At 39.2% G+C, this 24,548-nt stretch overlaps 1 pseudogene; it reads left to right on the top strand.

The window, feature by feature from the left end:
• Window positions 1-540: 540 nt before the first annotated feature.
• Window positions 541-603, top strand: LOC121015396 (uncharacterized; annotated as a pseudogene).
• The last annotated feature ends 23,945 nt before the right edge of the window (window positions 604-24,548 follow it).

The raw sequence follows: 24,548 nt of genomic DNA, 5'->3' as shown, positions 1-24,548 counted from the left end.
AAGCGAAATTGTTAAATGGTAGTGGTGACTGGGGCAGGGGAATGTAGGAATTCTAGAAGCTTCTTTAGGAGCTCTTCTTCCAGAGGCTGCCATAGCTCTGAGGGGGAATTGAGCAGATGCTTATGAATGAATTTTCTTTTTTCCCCCTTTTTTCTTTTTTCTTTTTCTTTTTACAGCTGAAAGGACGCCGTGGGGGCTTGTCTAATCTCTCAGCTCTGTCTCTCTCAATACCACAGCTATTGGAGTTATCACTAGAAACTATACCAAGATATTTTTCCCCCTGGGATATTCTGTTTGTCTCTTTGGAGTATAGAGGTCTTATGTACTCGTACGTGTCCTTCCCAAACCTCTAAAACACTTTGGATTGTATTTAGGTGGATATAAGAATGTTGTTCTTTTGGTGGGATTCTGTAGGAACTGGGACCTTGCTCTAGCTATCTGCTCTGTGACTACAGATGATCCCTGACGTCTACTGATTCGCCTTTACAATGATGCAGAAACATACACACGCAGTAGAATTTGGAATTTGGATCTGTTCTGGTGCTTGCTTCGGCAGCACATATACTAACATTGGAACGATACAGAGAAGATTAGCACGTTCCCCACCCCCGCCCCCGCATGGATCTGATTCTAGGGTCTGGTGAAATGCAGCACAATCCCGTCTCCTGAGGGCCTGCCACCCCCAGTCAGCCCAGTGATCAGGGCGATTGACAGCCAGCACACCAACAACCATTCTGTTTGTCACTTCTAGTCCAGTGCTCAATAAATTACATGAGATCCTCAGCTCAACATTTTGTTGTGAAATAGGCTTTGTGTTCGATGATTTTGTCCAACTGTAGGCTACTGTAAGTATTCTGAACACGTTTAAGGTAAGCGAGGCTATGGTGTTCGGTAAGTTAGATGTATGCAGTGCGTTTCTGACTCACGATATTTTCAGCTTACAATGGGTTTATCGGGACATGGCCCCATTGTGAGTGAAGGTGTGCATTTAAAAACTCACGCAACTTATTATTTCCTTATTTTCCACTCACGTGACATGCCCCTTTCAGTCTTCAAAACGTAGGGGGTACTGCATAGACACAGATCTTTCTTCCTTGTTTCGATAGAAGGCAAATCACGCAGAACGTTGTACTCGCACGGGAGAAGTGAAACATATCCTTTAGTTGATAACATGTTTTGACATACAAACAGGTGAGAAAAGAGAGAGAAACACACTAAAGGAATGTTTCTGTGAATGACTTCCTCAGGATTCCTCCGACGAGCTGCTCTAAAGATATACAGTTCTAGGTTTGAGGGAAGGTAGACATGTTTACATGCCATTTCCCCCCACCAAGTACTAACTGATAAGCTGTCGTAGATCCTGCTTGCTGTGGAACTTCATGTTTTGAGGCATGAGAAAGAAAAGGTTAAATAGAGGAGTGTTTTATGTTACACCTCCCCTTGATCATTGAATAAATAAATATACACTGTAATACTTTCCTTCCAGGAGCCAAAGAAAGGCCTTATATTTTGGAAAAGCCTTGGTAACAGTCATGTGTCTGTGGAGATTGAAGTCGTTCTCTGAATGGTCAAAGTAGACAAACATTTCAGTATAGGAGGAATCTTCTCAACAAAGTTTATGTTCTATCTTATTACCTAATCCGTGCTGAGCATCCAAAGAGATCTGGAAAAAAAAAAAAAAAAAAAGAGAAAACCCAGAACCCAAACCAAACACCACCAAAACTCACTTCTCTTCCTTCATCACGACCAACTGCAGCCAAAACATGTCGGCAGTGAGGAAAATATTTGCAGCCTCCAGGAGCTTTGATAGAATCAAGGCCAGTGAGATGTGCCAGACCCTCTCCCTTTTTCCCAGATGGTGGAGTTTGCTACTTTCACATTTGGCTTTTAATGGACAAGCGAGGAAGCCTGCCAGGAAAGCAGGCGAACAAGCTAAGAAAACAAACAAACAAAAGCAATCACGCCCTAGACGCGGAGGCCAATGACAGGTATGATTGATCAGGTGTCCAGCTGGAAGCTGTCACCACCAAGTTGAGAGAAACAGGCAGAGCTTGGCGTGTTTCACGGGCCAAAGATTATCTTGGGGTATTAGGTAGGCAGCATTCTTCGGCAAACAAAGAAATTGAAAGGATGGAGTTTGCTTTGCTGGAGCCACTCGCCCAACCGAGCTGTTTACCACATGACTCTCCTTATATAAGGGATACTTGAAACTAGTCTATTTCCTCTTGGAAACTTGTTGGAGAAAAACACACTGCACACCGCTGTAGTCTTCTTTTGTCTGTATGTGCCTATTCAAACCGAGTACTTCCTTGTGTTAAATGCACGTTTTGACGCACAATAACTTCAGCAGTATACCGTCCATCAGGAGGCATACTTGAATCCAAAGACTTAATGTTCTAATTATGGCATCATTTCCTTGTTACTTGAATGAGGAAAATAGAAACCCCATCAACTCTACAGTATTGTCTTTAGAACCAGCTGCAATAAAACCATATTCGCTTGATGTTGACATGCCATGGATTATAATAAGGCTTGTACAAAGCTTTTGAATAAACAACACCTTTTAGCATATTAAAAGTAAGCACATCGATTTTAAGATGCATCCAATTAGCTGAGAAATATTAAAATGTAAATAGGAGGTACACATTGCAATCAAGGAAATAGGATATATATGAAAACATTTTATAAGCCGCAAAGTGCTAGAAACATGGATGGCATTACTAACAATTAGGTCATAATGAAAACACGTTAATAATATGGAATTATTAATACCCTGGTTGTTATAAAGGCAGTAACTTTGAATAACATAAACTCTTCACATATTCAAATTGAACTTGAATTCACAATTACTAAAAAAGAAAATAATGGAAAATAAACCCCTGACAAGTTTTATTTCATCTGAACATAAGAAAGCATCAGTGTAACAAATATCTCCTAAAAATTTCAATCTCATTTCATTTTCACCAACACACACACATTTTATGAACAAATTACAGAACTTAAGCTATCATATTCATTCCTTGCTTTTGGCAAGCACAGTTTCTATTTACGAGTGCAGTATTTGTTTTCAAATACTCAGTATCAAAAAGAAGATAATTCAATGATGTATGATTGACAGCGATACTGGTTATTATCTTGACAGAATTGTATGGTTTTTATTTTTAACTGTAGATTAAGCAAATTGTCTCTCCAAATTTGTATGAATTAAGATTCACACAAATGGTGTAAATTCTTTAACAAACTTTATAAGGCGTTGTCAAAGTTTTTATATTGTTAGCCATTTTTCCAGGAATCGAAAAATGACATTTACATTAGACAACTGTTTGTTTTAACTGCTACTTCATAGTTTTAAAAATAAAAAGTCTTTCTTATCAGTAGTTTGAGAATCAGCACAGGCTTTCTGTAATATTTAACACACTCTAGCAAGTAGACAGCATGGGTTTGGAGGAGGAAACCCTAGATAAGTATTTCCTTAACTATCTCTCCAAGGCACGAAGCATACTTTAAAAAAATGCTTGTTTTATCTTAAACTTTGTCTCTGTCATTTTATGGGATATAAGGAAATTATTGGAAGTGAAAGATGAAGAAACAGATCATCAATATCTTTTCTGTGTGACCAAATTCTGATCTCTTGCCAAAATATTTTGGTAAAACGCTGGTAAATGGGAGGCCATGGGTATATAAGAAAACTATTTCCATAGATCAGTGGTTTCCAAACTTGGCCCCTCCCCAGAATCACCTGAGACAGATGAAATACATCCAGAGTTTCTGGTCTACTTTGGGAGATTCTGAGTAGTGGGTCTGGGAGGGTCCCAGGAAAATGTGTTTTTAAAGTTTCTCAGGTGATTCTAATTAGAGCTGGAGACTGCCGCCATACAATTCAAATGAACTTTCCGGACTCATTAATAATGTAACAATATGGAAAAATGTTATTTCTTTAGCAGGAGATTTTTTTTTTTTTTTTACTCTTTTATGTTGCAAGAATATTTGATAAACTGCTTGGCAAGGGTGGAGTAAATGCTCAGGGGAAGTGTTTAAGGAACAAAAGATGGTCCTTGGCTACATTCCAAACTTTCATCTGCCAAATGTGGTACATTAAGTAAGGGTATGAGATGAATTATTTTGGAGAAAAAAGAATTAAAAAAATTTGTTTTTCAACATTTATTTGGTTTTGAGAGAGAGAGAGAGAGAGAGAGCGGGCCAGGGGCAGAGAAAGAGGGGAATACAGAATCCGAAGCAGGCTCCAGGCTCTGAGTTATCAGCACAGAGGCTAATGCGGGGCTCGAACTCATGAACCATGAGATCATGACGTGAGCCGAAACTGGATGCTTAGACTGAGCCACCCAGGTGCCCCAGAAAGGAGAGCTTTTAAAAAGGGAAGAAAATAAAGGTAAAAGCAAAGCATTCTTAGTTGAGCACCTGGTGCCTAAATATTTACTAAACTTAGTAAATATTGTTGTTATTACTATTACTATAACTGTTGTTATTACTATTACTATATCTGTTGTTATTACTATTATTACCTCTAATATAGTATGTGGATAACCTAAGTCTGCAATATATTAGGGTCTAAAAAATCTAGTTTGGAAGTCATCATTGGCATTTACATTAATTAAAACTATACTCTTCAAGAGGATCAAATGTAATGACTAGCAAAACCCGGTGACCATTGACCATACACATGTGAGGCAAAGAGAATTAAAGGGAAGCATTTCCTCTAGGTAATTTGTCAGCACAGTGGACCGTCTCTCTCAATTTAAAGCTGAATCACAACTACCCAACGTACCCCCAAACAATAATGAATCTTTGGAAATGACAGAAAATGTTTCGCAAGGAATGATTTCATACTTGAGCGTCTTCGGGAAACTAGAGTTAATGGTAGTTTAATAATGATTATTTGAATGTCAAACGACAGACCAACGGACTCTCTTTAATATTGCTAATTTCCTTTCTCCCCTTCCCCCCACCCTTGAGTGGAAGGTACTTTATTTTTAACCATTAATTTTTTTTTAATCTTTATTTATTTTTGAGAGACAGAGTGCAAGAGGGGAAGGAACAGAGGGAGAGGGAGACACAGAATCCAAAGCCGGCTCCAGGTTCTGAGCTGTCAGCACAGAGCCCAGAGTGGGCCTCGAACCCATAACCTGTGAGATCATGACCTGAGCCAAAGTCTGAGGCTTAACCGACTGAGCCACCCAGGTGGCCCTATTTTTAACCATTTAAATATTTTTGGAAAATAAGTCCTATACACTGTTTTTAAACCTTCAATTCATAAACTACTAACCAGATTTTAGGTTCTAAGAACTATAGTTTATTGAAAATATATAATCCTCGGGGCGCCTGGGTGGCTCGGTCGGTTAAGCGTGCAACTTCAGCTCAGGTCATGACCTCACTGTTCGTGAGTTCGAGCCCAGAGTCAGACCCTGTGCTGACAGCTCGGAGCCTGGAGCCTGCTTCGGATTCTGTGTCTCCCTCTCTCTCTCTGCCCCTCCCCCGCTCATGCTCTGTCTCTCTCACTTGCAAAAATGAGTAAATGTTAAAAAAATAATAATACAAAGGAAAATTAAAAAAAAAGAAAATATAGAATCCTCATAGAGCGAGGAATAATAAAGATTTTCACTTTTACGGACCGTTAACCAGGGAAGGAGGTTGCCACCAAAATGGGTCATGCTTGCGACTCTCCTCATTCCCATGCTTCAGATTCCTGGAAATATGGTTATGGTGTCATACACTGTGTAAGTGAACAGGGCCCTTGTTGTTAAGACAAAGCAGGGAGCAAAAACATTGTCAAAATAGTGTTTTCCAAGGTGTATTTATTTTTATTTTTAATGGAACAAAATTATTCCCAGCTGTGCAATGTTCTCACTATGCCCATTACTTTTTAATGAATCTTACAATAAGATGATTAATTCTATACATTCAGGGGCTTTTGGTGAATGTTGTCGATTAAGCAATTATGTTAATCCACTTCTGCTTATTTTTTTGGAAGCCCAATGATGAAGGTCATTTTTTCCCCCTTTGGAATAATCTCTCCAGAATTATTAGGCATGTGTGAAAGGAGTTTTATACACATTTCCAAGGACTACACTTGTTATGATTAACCAATTTTAATCTGCAAACCACAATCAACCTATTTTATTCCAACTGATAAAGTTCATGACGTCACTTGGTTTCATTTTTCGGCCGGGGCATTGACATCATTCATTGGCATCAAAACATTATCATAATATTTTGTTCTGGAATAAATGAAATAAAACACAATAGGAAATGAGCAACTATTTGACTTAGCAGAGCATGTGCAGTTCTTGTTTCCAATAATGTGAAGGGCTTTATAGAAAACAATACAAATGAAGATTCCAGAGTGTGTAGTGGAAAATGTTAGGAGTACAGGTAGAGTGAGGACATCCGTTTGAGTGTTGTTTGGGTGCCTGTGTGGGTTTAGAGAACAATCGACGTGTTTTGTATGGAGGAAACAGTATAGACTTTCCTCAAAAAATTAAAAATAGAAATGCCATATGACCCAGTAATTCCACTTCTGAGTATTTAGCTGAAGAAAACAAAAACATTCAAAAAGACATAAGCACCCTTACATTTATTGCAACATTTTTTTTTTTTTTTTTTACAACAGCCAAGATACAGAAGCAACCTAGGTGTCCATGGATAGGAGAATGGATAAATGTGTGGTGTGTGTATATGTGTGTGTGTGTGTGTGTGTTGCAACAACATGGAGGGAGCTAGAAGATATAATGCAAAGTGAAATAAGTCGGGCAGAAGAAGACAAATAGCACATGATTTCACTTATATGTACAGTCTAAAAAACAAAACAAACAAAACCGAAATTGGCTCGTAAATAAGGAGAACAAACTGGTGGTGGCCAGATGGGGTAAGAGTACGGGCAAAAATAGGTGAAGGGGATTAAGAGGTACATGCTTCCAGTTAGTTATAAAATCAATAAGTCATAAGGGATGAAAAGTACAACACAGAGAATATAATCGATAATATAATAACTTTGTATGGTGACAGATGGTAACTGTACCTATCATGGTGAACACTCATAATGCGTAGCATTTTTGAATCATTATATGTACATCTGAAACTAATACTTTAATTTTAAAAAGATGTTCTGATAGGATATCTTGATAAGATACACAAAAAGAAAGGTCTCTGCTTTAAGTGGCGAGTCACTGGACCACTTGGGTGATAAAAAATTATTTAATAATGGATATAAATAGCTTCAACATTCCTGGAGAGGCCCAGATGATGGCATTTGCAAAGACAGAGAAGTGTAGAGTAACAGATTGAAGACAGGTGATTGGATTATTTGATGTTTGTTTGTTTGTTTGTTTGTTTATTTATGCTTATGGAACTGTAATGCTATATTTGTAGGCAATAATAGCATGCTTGTATATGGGAAGGAAAAGGAAGCTATTTTTTTTTATTTTTTTAAAGTTTATTAATTTTTGAGAGAGAGAGAGAGCAAGTGAGAGACACAGAGAGAGGAAGACACAGAATCCAAAGCAGGGTCCATCCAGGCTCTGAGCTGTCAGCACAGAGCCTGACGCGAGGCTTGAACTCAGTAACCATTAGATCATGACTTGAGCCAAAATCCCACACTGAACTGACTGAACTACCCAGGTGCCCCAAAAGGAAGCTAATTTTAACTTGAAATTTAGTAGACTAAACATAGTGATACAACTGAGTTCCAGCCATAAGCCTTCCATACCTTTGGCTGATTTCATGAATAATAGACACTAAATATATATGAACTTTTTTTTTTTACACACCCTTGTGTAGCCAAACCCAAAGCAAAATAACCAACCATTCAAATCTGCACGATGTTGCCTCATTGTCAAGATCACAGACGGGTGTGTCTGTGTGTAATGATGTGCGTGTGGGTGTGATATGAATAAATCCACAATATATATTTGACTTCCTAAAGGATTTTTTAATTTCACATTTAAATCTCGTTTGTTTTGCACTTGAATTTTTTAATACTGTCTCCTTAAAGTGAACATTTATGTTCTCTAGTTTGAAAACAATAAAATATTTTTTTTTAATTTTTTTTAACGTTTATTTATTTTTGAGATGGAGAGAGACAGAGGATGAACAGGGGAGGGTCAGAGAGAGAGGGAGACATAGAATCCGAAACAGGCTCCAGGCTCTGAGCTGTCAGCACAGAGCTTAACCGACTGAGCCACCCAGGCGCCCCGAAAACAATAAAAATATTAATGTAATACACAAGGTAGTCAGTTACAGAGATGCCAAGGAAGTATACTGTCATCCGGGCTGGCTGACATCAAATCACCACATACTTGGATGTGTAAGGCCTCTTGTATAGCAGATGCTCTCTCGTGGGTGTTAACATGATCTATAAAATGTTTAAACTTTTGCTTTCCAATTGGTCTTCCCATATGCCTTTCCCCCCAGATTTTCTTGTCCTCAAGTGTATTCATTTCCTAGGGCTACTGTAACAAATTACCACAAACCGGGTGGATTAAAACTACAGAAATTTTTTCTCACACAGTTCTAGAGGCTGAAAGTCTGAAACCAAGGTGTTGGTAGAATTGGCTTCTTTGGAAGGCTTGTGCAGGAGGAACTGTTCCAGGACTGTCCTGTTCCTGGACTATCTCCTGGCTTCTGGTGGCTGCTGTCAGTGCTTGGTGTTCCTTGGCTTGTAGGTGCATCATCCCAATCTCTGCCTCTGTTGTCTGGTGGGTTCTTCTCTCTATGTCTCTGTGTCATCTCATAAGCTTATTCTCCCTATGTGTCCTCTCCTCTTCGTTATGAGGATTCTTGGTCATTGGAAAAGGACCCACCCTAATCCAGTATGACTTCATCTTAACTAATTATATCTGCAAAGACCCTATTTCCAAATAAAGTCACATCTGAGGGTCTGGGCAGACACGAATTTAGAGGGGATCCAGTACATGAATTATTTACTTCTCCTTCCAGACTCGTGATTAACTGGCTATGCCATTCGCCACTGGCTATGTGTTAGGTAACTTTTTTTCCCTTGCAAAGTAGATGACCAAGTTCATTGCTTGAAGTCCTACCCCTGTGTTTCCTCTCATCACTGCCTTTCAGGGCCATTCTTTAGTAGATCTGTGGTGCAGCCACTATCTATTTTTGTCTTATGCCCTCATCCTGGGCTGACATATTGGTGAACTAAGTGCAGCCTTTGCCCATCTGGTCCAATGAACTTTCCATTCCTTGCACATCTGCTGCAATCAATATGATGCCATTGTGTGGATCAATCCAATATTCTAAAGGAAGTCCAGAGAATGCAGTTCTCTTCAAACGGTGCTATAAAACAGGTTAAGAGAGTTAACATAGCTGTGAAGCAATACTGGAGGTATTTACTGTTGCCCATTCCATGTGAATTTGAACTATTTCAGACCTTTCTGTCTAATAAGGAAGAAAGAGAATACATTTACCAAATGAAAGGCTGCAGCATGTACCTGAGTCCATTTTAATCTGCTCAGGCATAGATATTATAAAGGAACAGCTCTTACAACTGGAGTTGTTATTTGGTTGAGTGATGGTATTTCACTGCCATCCTAAAAGACTGCCTGTTTTTAGCTCTCTTTGGGTCATTAAGGATAGTGCCAATATCTGTCTTGTTCCTCCTTGAGATGCAGAATTGTTTTGGACTTACCATCTTGGCCAAGCTTCCCACTTGGCTTCCCCCACAGTAATAAATCTTATTACACATGCCAAAATACCAATGTAGATAATTTGTCAAATACCAAGTATGCCCATTTAATTATACCTATGGGAGCTGTGGCTTGGTGCTGGGTAGGACCATGGATATTTTGGACTCACTGTGAGGTGAGACGTCTGGGAAAATTCCACGAGGGGCCATGATGAAGCTTCAGGTTACTGGGTATCAGTGTCATCTTAGATCTTTTGTCCCAAAATTTTTGAAATCCTTGAAATGTCTGATAATGTAATTGGCATGGTATGGTAGTGTCCCTCGTGAGGGCCCTCGTGAGGGCCCTTCTTCTGTCTGTGGCTCTTGGACCCGAAAAATGACTCAAGTCCAAAAATTGGGTAAAATATTTCATTACTATGGATGAGTTCAGTTGCCTGATCATCCATCCATCCATCCATCCGTCCTTTATTTTTTATTGCCAAGTATGAACAGTACCTTTTTTGGTTTGCCATCTTCATATTCTTATTGGAGATAGTGATTTCCGTTTGCACAACCCTCTGTAGAACAAGGCCCCCTACATACCACTTTTACGTTTCACTCATAATAATTGCACCCATCTTGCCTTTGGCGATTTAACAAACTCCCACCTATATTATTTTAACATTTGACCAGTCCCATGGCCAACAACAGCCAGGTTCTGTAACAATATCTCCTTTTTTCAGAGGATAGCCTCCTCTCTACAAAGGATGGTCACCACTAAGTTTCTCAAATAATGTTGGTGCTCCTATGTCTATGGAAAGAAAACTCAGTGTGCTTCCTTGACTCTCATACTACTACTCATTTTGGACACCACATGCCTGGGTTTTTCACACATCAAGCAATTCTTTAACACCAATCCGGTGTGCCATAATTCAATTTAATTCTGACTCTTATCTCCTTGGAGTTAGTGTTAGATCTCACAAATTAAGGGCTCAGTCCTACAGGACTGCCCAACTACCCACTTCAGATTACTGTCAGAATTGGGATTGTTTTTACCTGCTATTAATTTCTGTTTTCTCCACATTTATATGGTTGTGCACCAAAGACTTTTAGGGAAGGATCCCCTTAGTAAGTCAATATTGGTTGATGATCTGCTTCTCCACTTTTGTTTCATTGTTGCTAACCAGACTTTGTAAATGTAGGATTTAACTCCATAATGATTATTTTTATTTAATTCACTGGGAGTAATATTTTAGCCCTTTGTCTGTATTCTTAGGAAGGAAAGGTGAATGCCTAGGAGAATTAGAAACAGAATAGTATTCCCTTCCTGAACACAATTCAAAGGGCTTGCTGAATCACCAAAGTAATATTAGAACCTGTGAAAGCCCCACTGGACATCAGAAGGTGTTGAAGGGATAGGAAAGAAGTAATGGATTTGAAAGCTTTCTTCCCATCTGGTGATTCCCCCAATGACCAACCTAAAAGGACCAAGAAGAGAGAAGGCTCAAGTAATATTATGAGAGTAGTGTTTTCCACCTATGTTCAGGAAACCATTGAGACAAAAGGCATACAGCAGCAGCCACATGTCTAGGAGGCTTTTAAAAACATGCTACTTCCTCTGTTGTTTCCTTATAATATTAATGCCCATTTCTCCATTTGTTTTTGTAAGGAAATAATTAAAGACGCAGATTAAAAAAATATATTGACCTGTCACTTTTTAAAACGTATTTTAAAACTCTCTTCTGATGAAATTATGTCAATTCTCTTTACCTTTCATGAGGCAAAAAAATATCAGTCTGGACAATAAAGAGGAGATTGGTTCACACCCTCATGGAGGGAGATATTGAAGAAAGCTTTTGCCACCTTAATGCATTATTCGAAGATTTTTATATCCTGTGGTTATGAGGTTCAAGATCACTCCAAGCCAAACTACTCTTTCCTAGACCGGTCTGGAGCTATTTAAAGAAAAATTAAAAAATTAAAACGTGAATTTCATACTTTAAGTTTCTTATCTATGATTAGTTTTTGTTTGTTTGTTTGTTTTGTTTTTGTTTTTTTTCCCCCCTCTCTTCTATTAACTGTTAACTTTTGTTGACTGGTAACACAGTCAATTCTGAAAATATTCAAAAGTAGTATAATTTGCATCATATGTTTATTTATCAAGATCTCTCACTCTTTCTGTGACTTAGCAAACCTCTACAAATATGTATTTCTTGATTAGAAACTATTATAGAATATAGTTATATAGGAAAGTGTCTCTCCTCAAGAATGTCACCACAGTTGAGATAAAAATCCTATTAAAGTTCAGAGGTCATTGAGAATATCACTATTATATACAAAACCCATTCGTGCAGTTTTAGATAGGAAAAATAGAAGTGTACAGATGTAATTCAGAGATTTTATATTAAATTGAAAAAAAATAAAGTTTCATTCTTATTAGATGGAACTTCTTTCCATCTAACTGCAAATCTCAAACAATAGTGAAAACTTTAAGTTTCCTATGACAGAGGGGATTTCTTTTCTTTCTTTTTTTTTTTTTTTGGTTGCTTTACATCTCAAAAAAAACCTAACTTTTATGACTAGAATATATATTGATCTGTTGTTTTAGGAAATATTAATAGAATAAATTTCCTCTAGTCTTTTTGTATGTTTATTTTTGTTTTCTGATGAGAAATACGGAGTTTTTCAAATGGTGGCTCTCTTACATGTAATTCTTCCTTTATTTTTTCCTGATCTGGCTGCTGTCACAATTTTTTCTTGTTTGTAGTTTTAGGGGTTTTTAGTTGTAGATGTGTCTGAGAGTGGATTTTTTTCTTTTCTTTTTTTTCTTTTCTCTTTTTTTCTTTTTCTCTTTCTTTCTTTCTTTTTTTGTTCATCTTACTTGGTATTCACTGAGCCTTGATTCTGAAAATTTATATATTTTACCAAATTTGCAAAGTTTTCAGCTATTACTTCCTCAGCTGTTTTTCTGTACCACCCTCTTTTGTCTTTCTTTCTGGAACTCTGATGGCATGGATATTAGACTTTGGGAATTGTCTTGTAGGTACCCAAAACTCTCTGTTCATTTGTTTTTTCAATATTGTTTTTCAGAATGAGTAATTTCAATTCATCTATTTTCACTGACTCCACCATCATCCCCATTTTGCTATTGATTTTTCAAACAAATTTCGTTATTCTTTTAAAAAGTAAGAATTTTAGTTTTAGGTTCTAAATGTTTCATTTGGTTCTTTTTCATATCTCCTGTTTCTCTACTGAGGCTATCTTTCATTCATTTCCAGAGCATTTTATCTTACTTTCTGGAGCCTAATTATCATAGTGACTTTAAATTATTTGTCTGATAGGGGAGGCTGGGTGACTCATTTGGTCAAGTGTCTGACTTTGGCTCAGGTCATGATCTTACAACTCGTGAGCTAGAGTCTTGCGTCAGTCTCTGTGCTGACAGCTCAGAGCCCGGAGCCTGGTTCAGATTTGGTGTCTCCCTTTCTCTGTGCCCCTCCCCTGCTCATGCTGTGTCTCTCTCTCTCTTTCTCTCTCTCAAAAGTAAATAAACATTAAAAACACTTTTTTTAATTAAATTATTTGTCAGATAATTTCAACATTAGTTTTGTCTACTTATTCCCCTCCAAGTTGTTGAGGTTTTCTTGATTCTTCATAATCATACTCAAGTAATTGTGGGTTGTATCCTTAAAAGAATTAATATTACTGCATGAGATTCTGGATTTTTTAAAAATCCTATGGATTTGGCAATCATCTCTGTTAGGCTTTAACACAAGTAATAACCTATCTTTCAATATCCATTCAGTTTGAAAAATCTATATAGTTCTTTCCTGATATTTTCTATGCATGTCCAAACCAGGAGGAAGTCTCTTTTCTGGGATTGTCCTAGGTCCCTAAGACTTTGTCAATGTTATTTATTTATTTATTTATTTATTTATTTATTTATGTTTGAGAGAGAGAGAGAGAGACAGACAGAGAGAGAAAGCGAGCAAGAATCCCAAGCAGGCTCCACACTGTCAGTGCAGAGTCCGATGTGGGACTCAAACTCATGAACTGTGAGATCATGACCTGAACTGAAATCAAAAGTCGGACACTTAACCAACTGAGCCACCTAGGCACCCCTGTTAATACTTTTTAATTTCTCTCTCTCTCTCTCTCTTTTTTTTTCATATTAGATCATATCTACTGGTTTATCTTTAGGTTCATGGTCTCTTTACTCTGTCATCTTCATTGTGCCATTGAACCCACACAGTGAATATTTTACTTTGATTATTTTATTTCACCTATAGAACCAAATAGCTCAGATGCCTTAAAATACGACAACCAGCGAGTGGAAAATAAACAGTACACAATTTTAAACACCCACATCTTCACTGACATTGGGGAGTCCAAATGTCTGAGTATGTCAGGATGTCCCATTGAAAACAAAAGAAAACGGGCTAAGATGCGATCCCCTCCCACCCAAAAAGAGGTATAATGGTGGGTCATTTTGTGGGGAGGGCGGGTGCACAATACTGAAGTGTGCTCCTGCAATCTACTTACCTAATCAATCCCCAGACACTATCTGTCATCGGCTTGCTGGGATCACTTAGCACCTAGACAGGAGGCAGACATCACACAAGTTACTTAAACCAAGGAAACAGAGTGCTGAAAATGGACACTGGAAGTACTCACACTTCAGTGCCCGGGGAATGAGCTCCCCGGGGGTGGCTGCTCCACTGGTCCCAATGCCTCTGACCTCAGATCCCTGAGCTGGCAGCCCTGGGAACTAGACCCCTGGGGAGGAGGCGCTGGATGGCTAAGGACAAGGAAGCACAGAGGCTGGTCTGTAAGCGCCGGGAAGCAGGACTGGGTTCAGCAGCTGCAAATGGGATAAAGTGCCGCTTTCAAGCAGGGTAAAGCAGCAAAGCCAGGAAGATGGCAGGAAGCTCCTAGGACCGAGCAAGGTGCTCTTTCACCCTCCGGTCTCCCAGTTCACCTTGACTGTCGTTGCCAACAGGGTGCTGGCAAAGCAGGGACGCGGATGGCAGAGTCCTGGCCCCACGTCATGCATCAATCAGAGAAGAGCAGATCTGAGCTGAAAGACAACCGTTTCACAAATGCCACATTCCCTAATGACTGTTCAGTGGCTTCTTAGGTGTGAATACTCCTCTTTGTTTAGTAATATTGTGTGTACCCCGCCTGAGATATAATTTTCGAATGAATACACTTTCAGTAAATAAAGACAGACAATACATCAGGAGAAAAAAACAACGTGGCTGATTTGGGCTGTTTTAATGCTATTTACTTCTCAGCGTATTCAGTTGTTGAATTCAGTGTAAAGGTATGGTTGGAATTTAATTTTGAGCTGCGTGCAATTACAGCAGGTGATTAATTTCTATTTAAGGACATGCTGTCTGTCCTGTGGCATCATGTCTTGCCTGGCATGGTACTACGTGCCACACGCAGATACAAGCAGGGACGTAATGTCCTGAACATGAATGTTAAGGTGAAGTTGCCACAAACTGAATGCTTGTGTCCCCATGAAATTCATATGTTGAAACTAATCCCCAGTGTGATGGTATTTGGGGGTGGGGCCTTTGGAAGTTGATTAGGTCACAGATCTCATGACTGAGATGGGTGCCGTTATGAAAGGGATTCCAGAGAAATCACTTCCACCATATGAGGACACAAGGAAATCAAGATTGTGAACCAGGAAGCAGGCCCTTGCCAGACACAGAATCCATTAGCACCTTGATTTTGGAACTTCCAGTCTCCAGAATGGTGGGAAATAGACTTCTGATGTTTATAAGACACACAGTGTATGATAGCAGCCCAAACAGCCTAGCATAGAAGGCTTGCCTACTCATGAGCTAAAGGATGCTTTGTTTTACTCCAGGATCAACAAATAACCATCAAGAAAAAAAGGAGGAAATGTGACCTAGTTCTGGATCTTACTCAGAGAGCACCTGTTAGTACAAGTCCATCACATTGTTAAGACACATAAGAAAATAGAGGCCGTAACTGCTTTTATTTATCCATTCATTTTCCTAATCACCAACTTGGTTAATTGTCAGCCACAAATCTTCAAACTTGGCCATTGAAATGTGATGGGGTTTTATCATCCAATGACATCTCTTTCGTTTCATTTTGAAATGATTGTCCTTTTCTTTGTGTGTATTCTTCTTTAAGTATAACAAGCCCTGTTTTCAAGAGTCTAAAATGCCAAAAATTTCCTTAAAACCCTGGAGGTAGTCAAATATATATCTAAATGAGTCATGGTTATTACTTTTCTTTTTAAATTTTATATATATTTTTTATGTTAGAAAGAGAGAGGGAGCATGTGCACGTGAGTGGGGGCATGGGAGGGGCAGAGGGAGAGAGAGAATCCCACAAAAGCTCCACACTCAACACAGAGCCTGATGCAGGGCTCGATTTCACGAACCATGAGATCATGACCTGAGCTGAACTCAAGAGTCCAATGCTCAACTGACTGAGCCGCCCAGGCACCCTCATTTTCTTCATTTTAATTATGAGATTAAGGGCCGCCTGGGTGGCGCAGTCGGTTAAGCGTCCGACTTCAGCCAGGTCACGATCTCGCGGTCCGTGAGTTCCAGCCCCGCGTCGGGCTCTGGGCTGATGGCTCAGAGCCTGGAGCCTGTTTCCGATTCTGTGTCTCCCTCTCTCTCTGCCCCTCCCCCGTTCATGCTCTGTCTCTCTCTGTCCCAAAAATAAATAAACGTGGAAAAAAAAATTTAATTATGAGATTAAGAAAGACTCCTGATCATTTATGACTTGTTTACTTTTGGTCTTTCCTCATGAGAACTTTAGCCCCATGAATACGACCACGTTGCTTGTGGTTTTTCACTAACGTAGCCCCGCAAAATAAACTTGGACTCATGGGAGGACTCAGAACCTATTTTCTGAGTGAAATGTACTATAACGTACTACGGTGGAAAGCATATATCTTTGCTCAGCAAAGGTATTTGTTAGGCAAAAATCCTTGCTGATTCTTTTTCTCCCTGGACTTCTCTGGAAGGACATTGTTCCCAATGGGCTGTAACTGACAGCAATGTACCTTATTTTTACTTCTAGCTTCTGTTCTGTGTCGGGGCCAAGAATGAGATGTGGGCAAGCAGAGAATGGAGTGGAGTTTTGGTGGGATCTTTTCCAGGTTGTTTCTTTGCAGGTGAAGAGTTACCTATTGCAGAAATCCCTTGAGGTGGCCACTGTGGGTGTGGTCCTCTCTCCTAGCTTAGCATCTGAAACATGCCTTCTCGATTTTTCTACCCCATTGGCTTCATCTTTGTGTATCTGAAAGGGGATTTAGGCCTCTATGTTGAAGCTATTCCCCTAAAACTCATCTGGCAGATGAGCACTAGGGATTCAATTGTTGTTCGCAAAATTCAAGTGAACCGAATTCTACAATTCTTACTTAAAACCTACCCCAGACCTTTCCAGTAGCACATGCTTGTTGAATGTTTTTTGGAGGAAGTTTTTCATAATATTCTATGTAACATAAAGACATCAAACTAATTTTTAGCACTTTATCTTGATCCGTAAGTTCTTTAAGGATTAAGCATCAGAAAAAACTGGAGTGATAATTAAATCACTAATTCTACTTTTTAAAATCTGTAGATATTTTTAAAGTTTATTTATTTGTATTTTTGAGAGAGAGGGAGAGAGCGGGGGCGGCACAGAGAGGGAGGGAGAGAGAGAATATCAAGCAGGCTCCAAACTTTCAAGACAGAGCTTGACGTGGAGTTTGAACTCACGAGCCGTGAGATCATGACCTAAGCTAAAATCAAGAATTGGATGCTTAACTGACTGAGCCACCCAGGCACCCTTAAAGTCTGTAGATTTTTTAAAAAGCTGATTTATTTGTTCATATTTTAAATGGTGGGAGTGGGGTATGAATCCTTCCAGTAAATAATAACTGTTTTTTTTCTTTTTCTTCCTCTTCTACTCTCAAATCGGAAACAAATTAACAACTACTCATTGTTTGGAAAGGATTTATTTGTCAGCATTTCAGCTATATATACAATAATCTATATATTCTTATGGAACAGTAGATAGTATATTTATTCATGTGATATATGCACCTGAATTAGTATTAATAACACTTCTCTGTGAAAATGGAAGCATAGTCTATATTAAAGTGTAAGGATATAGCTGCACACACACACACACACACACACACACACACAGACCTATTATTACTAAGATCAAGTTAGTTCTTAAGTAAGTCTATATTTAACTTTTCCAGCAGGCCTCCACTATAATAAAATTGTCAAGCCATTTTTCCTTAACAATTACTGACTCCAGCTATAAATCCCTAAACTGGTCAATAACCTATAACCCAGCACCTCTCGAAATGGAATGTGGGATATTTATGTTCCCCCTGAGAACAGCTTGTATATAAAGCCCCGAACAGCAGTGTGCACCGACCAGGACCACCTTTCTTCAGCAATAACACAGGCACAATGGTACAGGCTTCTTCCCTTCTGTCCTCCCCTCCCCCATCTGTAATGTCGGAGACCACTTTTCTTTGGAAGGCTTGAATCACGCCCAACTTAACATATTAGGTGCTAGCTTAGCACACACAGCACTAAACCACACCACAGCTCATTAACCTTTAGACTATAAAAAAGAAAAAAAAACTTGCAAAAATGTCAGCTTAACTTTCCATTTCAATAACAGGGTCTAGGGTTAACAAAGAAGAAAAATACAAAACCTCGGATTGTGTGGTCATTATTAAGAATCGTTCATTTCATAATTATTTGTTTAAAGTCGTAAAGCAAAACATACCAAGAAAATTAGCTTCCAATTGTATATTTTATTTCAAATTCATTTTGTCACGTTTTTCAAAAATAGATTAGACTCACCTATATAGCGTGTGAAGTAATTCTTTTACAACACACTGAAACCTTTTCCCAAATAAATTAAGTGCTCATAAGACCTTTATCCGTTATACTTTCACAGAATTTCACAAATGTTTATTAAGCACGTATTATGTCTTAGGCGCAGCTCAGGAACATTGGCGATACGGCAGAGAGTAAAATAGATTCAGGATGTAGTTCCCATGAAGATTGTGTGTATTCCAGTATTTTCCATCATTCTCTGCCCTACCCTCATACGTGCACATGTCTTTTCTTCCAGGATAAAGGTGTATATTTCACAGTGGCCAAAATTCTAGAATGAGTGGTACCCATTTTGCCGTGTTTGACATACGACTCTTCTAAAATGATATCGAAGTTTTGTATATTACAAGTTAAAGTACTTATATTGCCCAAGAAACACAGGGATAAGCAGTTAAGATTCAAGCATCCGAACACTTCTTATTCGTTCTCTCATGTTCCATCACAGACCGGAGGCGATAGGTCTTCCAGTGTCTTCTAGCGGAATGAGTTCCGTGGTTCCAGCCTGCAGTATCTTGAAGCACTTAGCTAAGGGGAAAAGGACTTAACCTCCAGAACAGAAGGTTTCCTGGTGGTTCCAACATGCCATGTTCTTTGAGATACATGGAAATGTAAAAAGCTATCAGAGAATAATGGTATATCACACTGACTTAGACTGTGTGTGTGTGTGTGACATTATATATATTTGCAGAGAGAGAGTGCTTAGTATATATCAGGCACTGCGTTAGTTATTCCCTTTACAAAGAAAAGACAACAGGTGCCTCGACTAATTCCTAGTCCGTTGAGGAAGTGGTAAGTAGAGAGATAGGGTTCTCTATATATTGCCATGACAGACATAGACACATGGTACGTAAGGGAAGACTTTCAAGAAAATAGGGTGCCTGGTGGAATCTTTTTAAAAGATTCTGTTTGCCATTTTTTTTCTCCTGACCACCTACCACGTGTCAGACTCCAGGCTACACGTTGTGACTTCAGTGATGAACAAGATAGGCGCGATCTCTGTCTAAACCTAAAACCTAGTCTAAAGCCTAAAACTTAGTGAGGAAGTGAGATACTATCAGTTACAGAAAATTATATATATAGTTCCCCGTGCTGAGGGCAGGGTCTCACCAAGTGAAGCATGGGCCGGGGGCATCCTGGCAGTGGGACAGTTTGAACAAAGCACTGGAAAGGGATAGATTTGGCCAGATTGGCCAGATTGCATACAACTACTTTGATGTTGATGTTTAAATGCAAGGCAAGGAATGCAGAGATTTCTTACATTCTTGAGAATATTCTGTTACACAGGTAAAAAGAACCAGACTGGGGGTCAGAAGATCTGAGCTCTGGTTCCAGAGAAAGGATCTTGGGAAAGTCAGTGCAGCCTTAGTGCTTTAGGCATGAAAGGATGATATTCAAAGAAATTCATGTGCTTTTTTTAAAATTTAAGTTTATTTATTTTGAGAGAGAGCAAGCACATGAGAGAGAGCACACACAAGCAGGGCAGGATCAGAGAGAAGGAGAGACAGAATCCCAAGCAGGCTCTGTACCATCGGTGCAGAGCCCCATGGAGGGCTCAAACTGAACAGACTGTGAGATCATGACCTGAGCTGAGATCAAGAGTTGCGTGTTTAACTGACTGTGCCGCCCAGGCAGCAGGGGATTTATGCTTTTTAAATCAGGAAGGCACACACAGGGCTCCAAGACTATCCCGTGTCCTGCGGTCCTGCCTCTGCTAGAGCTTTTTCACGTCACCTGATGTGATGACAAGACAGGCACTCTGAGGAGCTGCTCAGGTATTTAATCGTGTGCAACCTGCTCACACCCAGGAGTCTGGACATTTAGAGAAAGACCTGAGCTTAGGAATCCCATCCCAAGTTCCTGCTCTGCTCTTCCTGGGGCAGCTTTTAAAATGACCACTTAGAGTTGGACCCGTACAAAGTTGGTGACCTCTGCCCCAACAACCCTGTAAGTAACAGGTGCTGCCGCCCTCCTCTTGGTCTAGTGCTCACCCGTGACCTGGCGTGGAGGACCCTGGCTCATTGCCACCCCCATCCCCGATTTCAAGGATCTGTAAGTGATAAATCTTCACTTCATTGTATGGGTGTATCGAAACTGTTCCTTCAATCAAAATGACCCTGTGGTTTTCACTTCCCCATGCTGAGAACTTCTGCCCACACATGTGAGTGGGAATAATCTGAATACTTTTTTTTTTACACTTTTTAATGTTTATTTATTTTTGAGAGAGAGAGAAAGAGACAGAACATAAGTGGGGGAGGGACAGGGAGAGGGGGAAGGAGACAGAGTCCAGCAGGCTCCAGGCTCTGAGCTGTCAGCCCAGAGAGCCCGATGCAAGGCTCGAACTCACAGACGGCAAGATCATGACCTGAGCCAAAGTCAGACGCTTAACCAAGTGAGCCACCCAGGCGCCCCTGAATATTCTTAATTTGATACATCAGCCATGTCCCTCGCCCCAACACTCCTGCTGCCACAAAAATGATGAAAATAGTATTCATCGCCAACTTCAGATGCTTGCAAAAATAAATGAGATAATGTGAAAATATATTCAAATACTTGTCAGTGACACATTTGTCAGGAAATGATAGAGCAAAAGACCAGCATTCCTACCGAGAAATTTAAATCTGGTTTGCAGAGAAAGATAAAAAAAGATTAACTCCAAAACACTCCAAAGCACATCCATTTTGTTGTGTCCTTGGCCACTTAAAGTCTGTTAGCATAAAGGTGTATTTAGAGTTTTCTTCAGGATAAAGAAAAGAGCATGTCCTTGAGAAAATTTATTACTCTTTAGGGATTTTTTTTGTAATTGAGAGGCAGAAAAATAAGACTTGTATATATAAAATATTTTTGGAAGGAAGGATGAAATAGCATAATTGCACCAGTTCTCCTGATAAGATGTGTATTACATGCAATCTTATTTGAAGCTCAGTGGAATTTTTCTTATAACTCCGTACATCTTTATTAACTTGCATGTGGGAAAATAAGTTATGTAAAATATCAAAGTTGATTCTAAGATGATAAATGATAAATTTATATTCATATACCTCAGAAATTAAAAAAAATGACCATTTGCCAAATATTTATTAACGGCTTTTCTCTGCTTTCAGTTTGTCTTTGAAATAAATATGTGCAATAGGGGACTATTTTGTTTTAAAAATAACTTAAACTTTAGTAAGTAAATATTAAAATTGAGGCACTTTGGGGCGCCTGGGTGGCTCAGTCGGTTAAGCATCTGACTTCGGCTCAGGTCATGATCTCACGGTCTGTGAGTTCGAGCCCCGCGTCGGGCTCTGGGCTGACGGCTCAGAGCCTGGAGCCTGTTTCGGATTCTGTGTCTCCCTCTCTCTCTGCCCCTCCCCCGTTCATGCTCTGTCTCTCTGTCTTAAAAATAAATAAACATTAAAAAAATTTTTTTTAAATAAAAATAAAAAAATAAAATTGAGGCACCTGAGTGGCTCAGTCGGTTAAGCGTCCAACTTCAGCTCAGGTCATGATCTCACGGTTCGCGAGTTCAAGTTCCACGTTGGGCTCTCAGCTCTCTGTTCTCAGTGCAGAGCCTGCTTTGGATGTTATGTCTCCCTCTCTTTTTGCCCTTCCCCCACTTGTTCTCTCTCTCTCTCTCCTCTCTCTCTCTCTGTCAAAAATAAGCATTTAAAAAATAAAATATTAAAATCCTGGGGGGGGGGGAATCAAACAAGAGATTGAGAAAAATGATATATGTAGTAAATTCTGTCTCCCTATTTTAAATAATGGTAAATGGCGTTAATAATGATGTGACACTCTATCCTCATTAAAGTACAAAAGTACATTCCAACCAGGCAAGGTTACATTCATATGTTATGCTCCTGTACTATTCTGAGAGGGTAAACTGGTATGGCCTTTTGGAAAGTCATTTGCCAGTAGGCAGTAAGGATAATAATAATGATCACTGCTTTGAACACTCCAGGAGTGTTTCCTGGTGAAATAATCCAAAAGGAAAAAAAAAAGTTATACACACGAAAGCACTGATTACAACATTCCTTGGAAAGAAATGAGAATCTAGTTTGTAAAGGCAGGGTGAGTCAAAGGTGAGGTGATGGACAGGGCAGTGCTTTTACTCGGTGAATTTTTATGTGAGTGCTAATGGAATCATAATTAAAGACTTTAGCCACATGGAAATGCACGCATAATTTACGTGGGAAAGCAGAATGAAACTACGTGCACTATGAATTAAGCAATATTATACACGTGCCAGCAGCTCTGGGTGTGTGTGCACCTGTTGTCCTCTCTCTCACACATGCACTCACACACCATTCTACATACACACCGTGATGGAAGCAACATTGCACATACTCACATGCTATGTATTCTGACATTTACATGAGGACAAGACATAATACATTTTGAAATACAGCAATTATATTGGGGTTGCTTGTTCAATTTCTACTTTCTTCTTTTAAAAAAAGAAAAAAAAATCTTTTTTTTTTTTTTTTTTTTTTTTGTATTCCACATACTTGCATGTTGCTTGGAAACACGTTCACATCCCTGGCTCAAATGCACAGGCCCTGGTAATTTTAAGGATTCATGATGATCCACCTGATACTTTCAATAATACTACCTGCATTTAATTGGCTTGGGAGTGAGTTATGGCCCAGTCCTGGCCAAAAAAAGAAAAAAAAAGGTTTCAGGGTTTTAGGGGGTGTTTTAGGGGAGTTCTGTGATAGGATTTCTTAATTTCAAAATGACACCTACAGAGAGGACCTGTGTATTGGTGACACTACCAAGCCAGAGTAGGTGGCTGTAAGAAAAAAACCCTCGAAAGACTGTGACACATACACCCAATGTTCATAGCAGGTGTATCAACAATAGCCCAATTATGGAAAAAGCCCAAATGTCTATCGAGTGATGTATGGATAAAGAAGATGGATAAAGAACCATAAGAGACTCTTAAATACAGAGAACAAACTGAGGGTTGCTGTAAGGAGATGGTAGGGGGATGGGTTAAATGGCTATGGGCATTAAGGAAGGCACTTTTCGGGATGCACACTGGATATCATATGTAAGAGATGAATCACTGGGTTCTACTCCTGAAGCCAAGGCTACATAGTATGTTAGCTAACTTGAATTTAAGTTAAAAAAAAATACCACTGCATTTCTTTCTCATGGCATGTCTTATGTTTGCATCCTATTGCCCAGAATATGGTCACTTACATCTTCAGTTGCAAAGAAGGAAGGAAATGAGGTTGCTAGGTGGGAGCCTATCACCTTTCTTACTATGGAAGAAGAGGATGTGTCTACCAGGGTAACACCAGGAGGTGCCTCCATAATCTCCTTTAAATCCTAGAAGCTGTCATATCAGTTGTAATGCTTACGGTGGTTGGGATTACCTAGCAACTCTCCTACGCTTGAAGGAACTAGTTTTAGGATGAAGCCAGAAACCCGAAGACCAAGCAGTTAAAGAATGTAGGTCCTTGGTGACATTGCTGGGCTTCCAATGCCTGGCATACCTGGTGATTGACTTATTCATTTTCATTTTAGTCATGTAAGATATTTCATATATATATATACATACATACATATATATATGTGAATACATGTATATACATGTATACACATATATACATACATATATACACATATATGTATATGTGTTTTTTCTTTTTTCATATATATATACATATATATGTATATATATGTATACATATATTTTTTTCTTTTTTAGAGAGAGAGTGTGAGCAGGGTAGGGGCAGAGGGAGAGAGAGAGAGAGAGAAAGAGAGCATCTCAAGCAAGATCTATGTTCATCACAGAGTCCTACCTGGGGCTTGATCTCACGACCCTGGGATTATGACCCAAACTGAAATCAAGAGTCTGACGCTAAGCCCACTGAGCCACCCAAACATCCTGTGATGTTTCCTATTTTTTAAAAGTCAGGTAGAGTTGGAGTATCTTAGCTGATTGCAACATATTTTTTCTACAATCAAGTGATGTAACTTTACAAAATTTGTCTTCAATGTTGCCTAAAGTTCTTTGTACCACATAGTAGATC

This window comes from Herpailurus yagouaroundi, unplaced genomic scaffold, assembly GCF_014898765.1.
Source record: "Herpailurus yagouaroundi ecotype Mexico unplaced genomic scaffold, PumYag 206, whole genome shotgun sequence".
NCBI lineage: Eukaryota > Metazoa > Chordata > Mammalia > Carnivora > Felidae > Herpailurus > Herpailurus yagouaroundi.
Note: the sequence above shows the minus strand (reverse complement) of the source record. Positions and strands in the feature narration are given on the sequence as shown.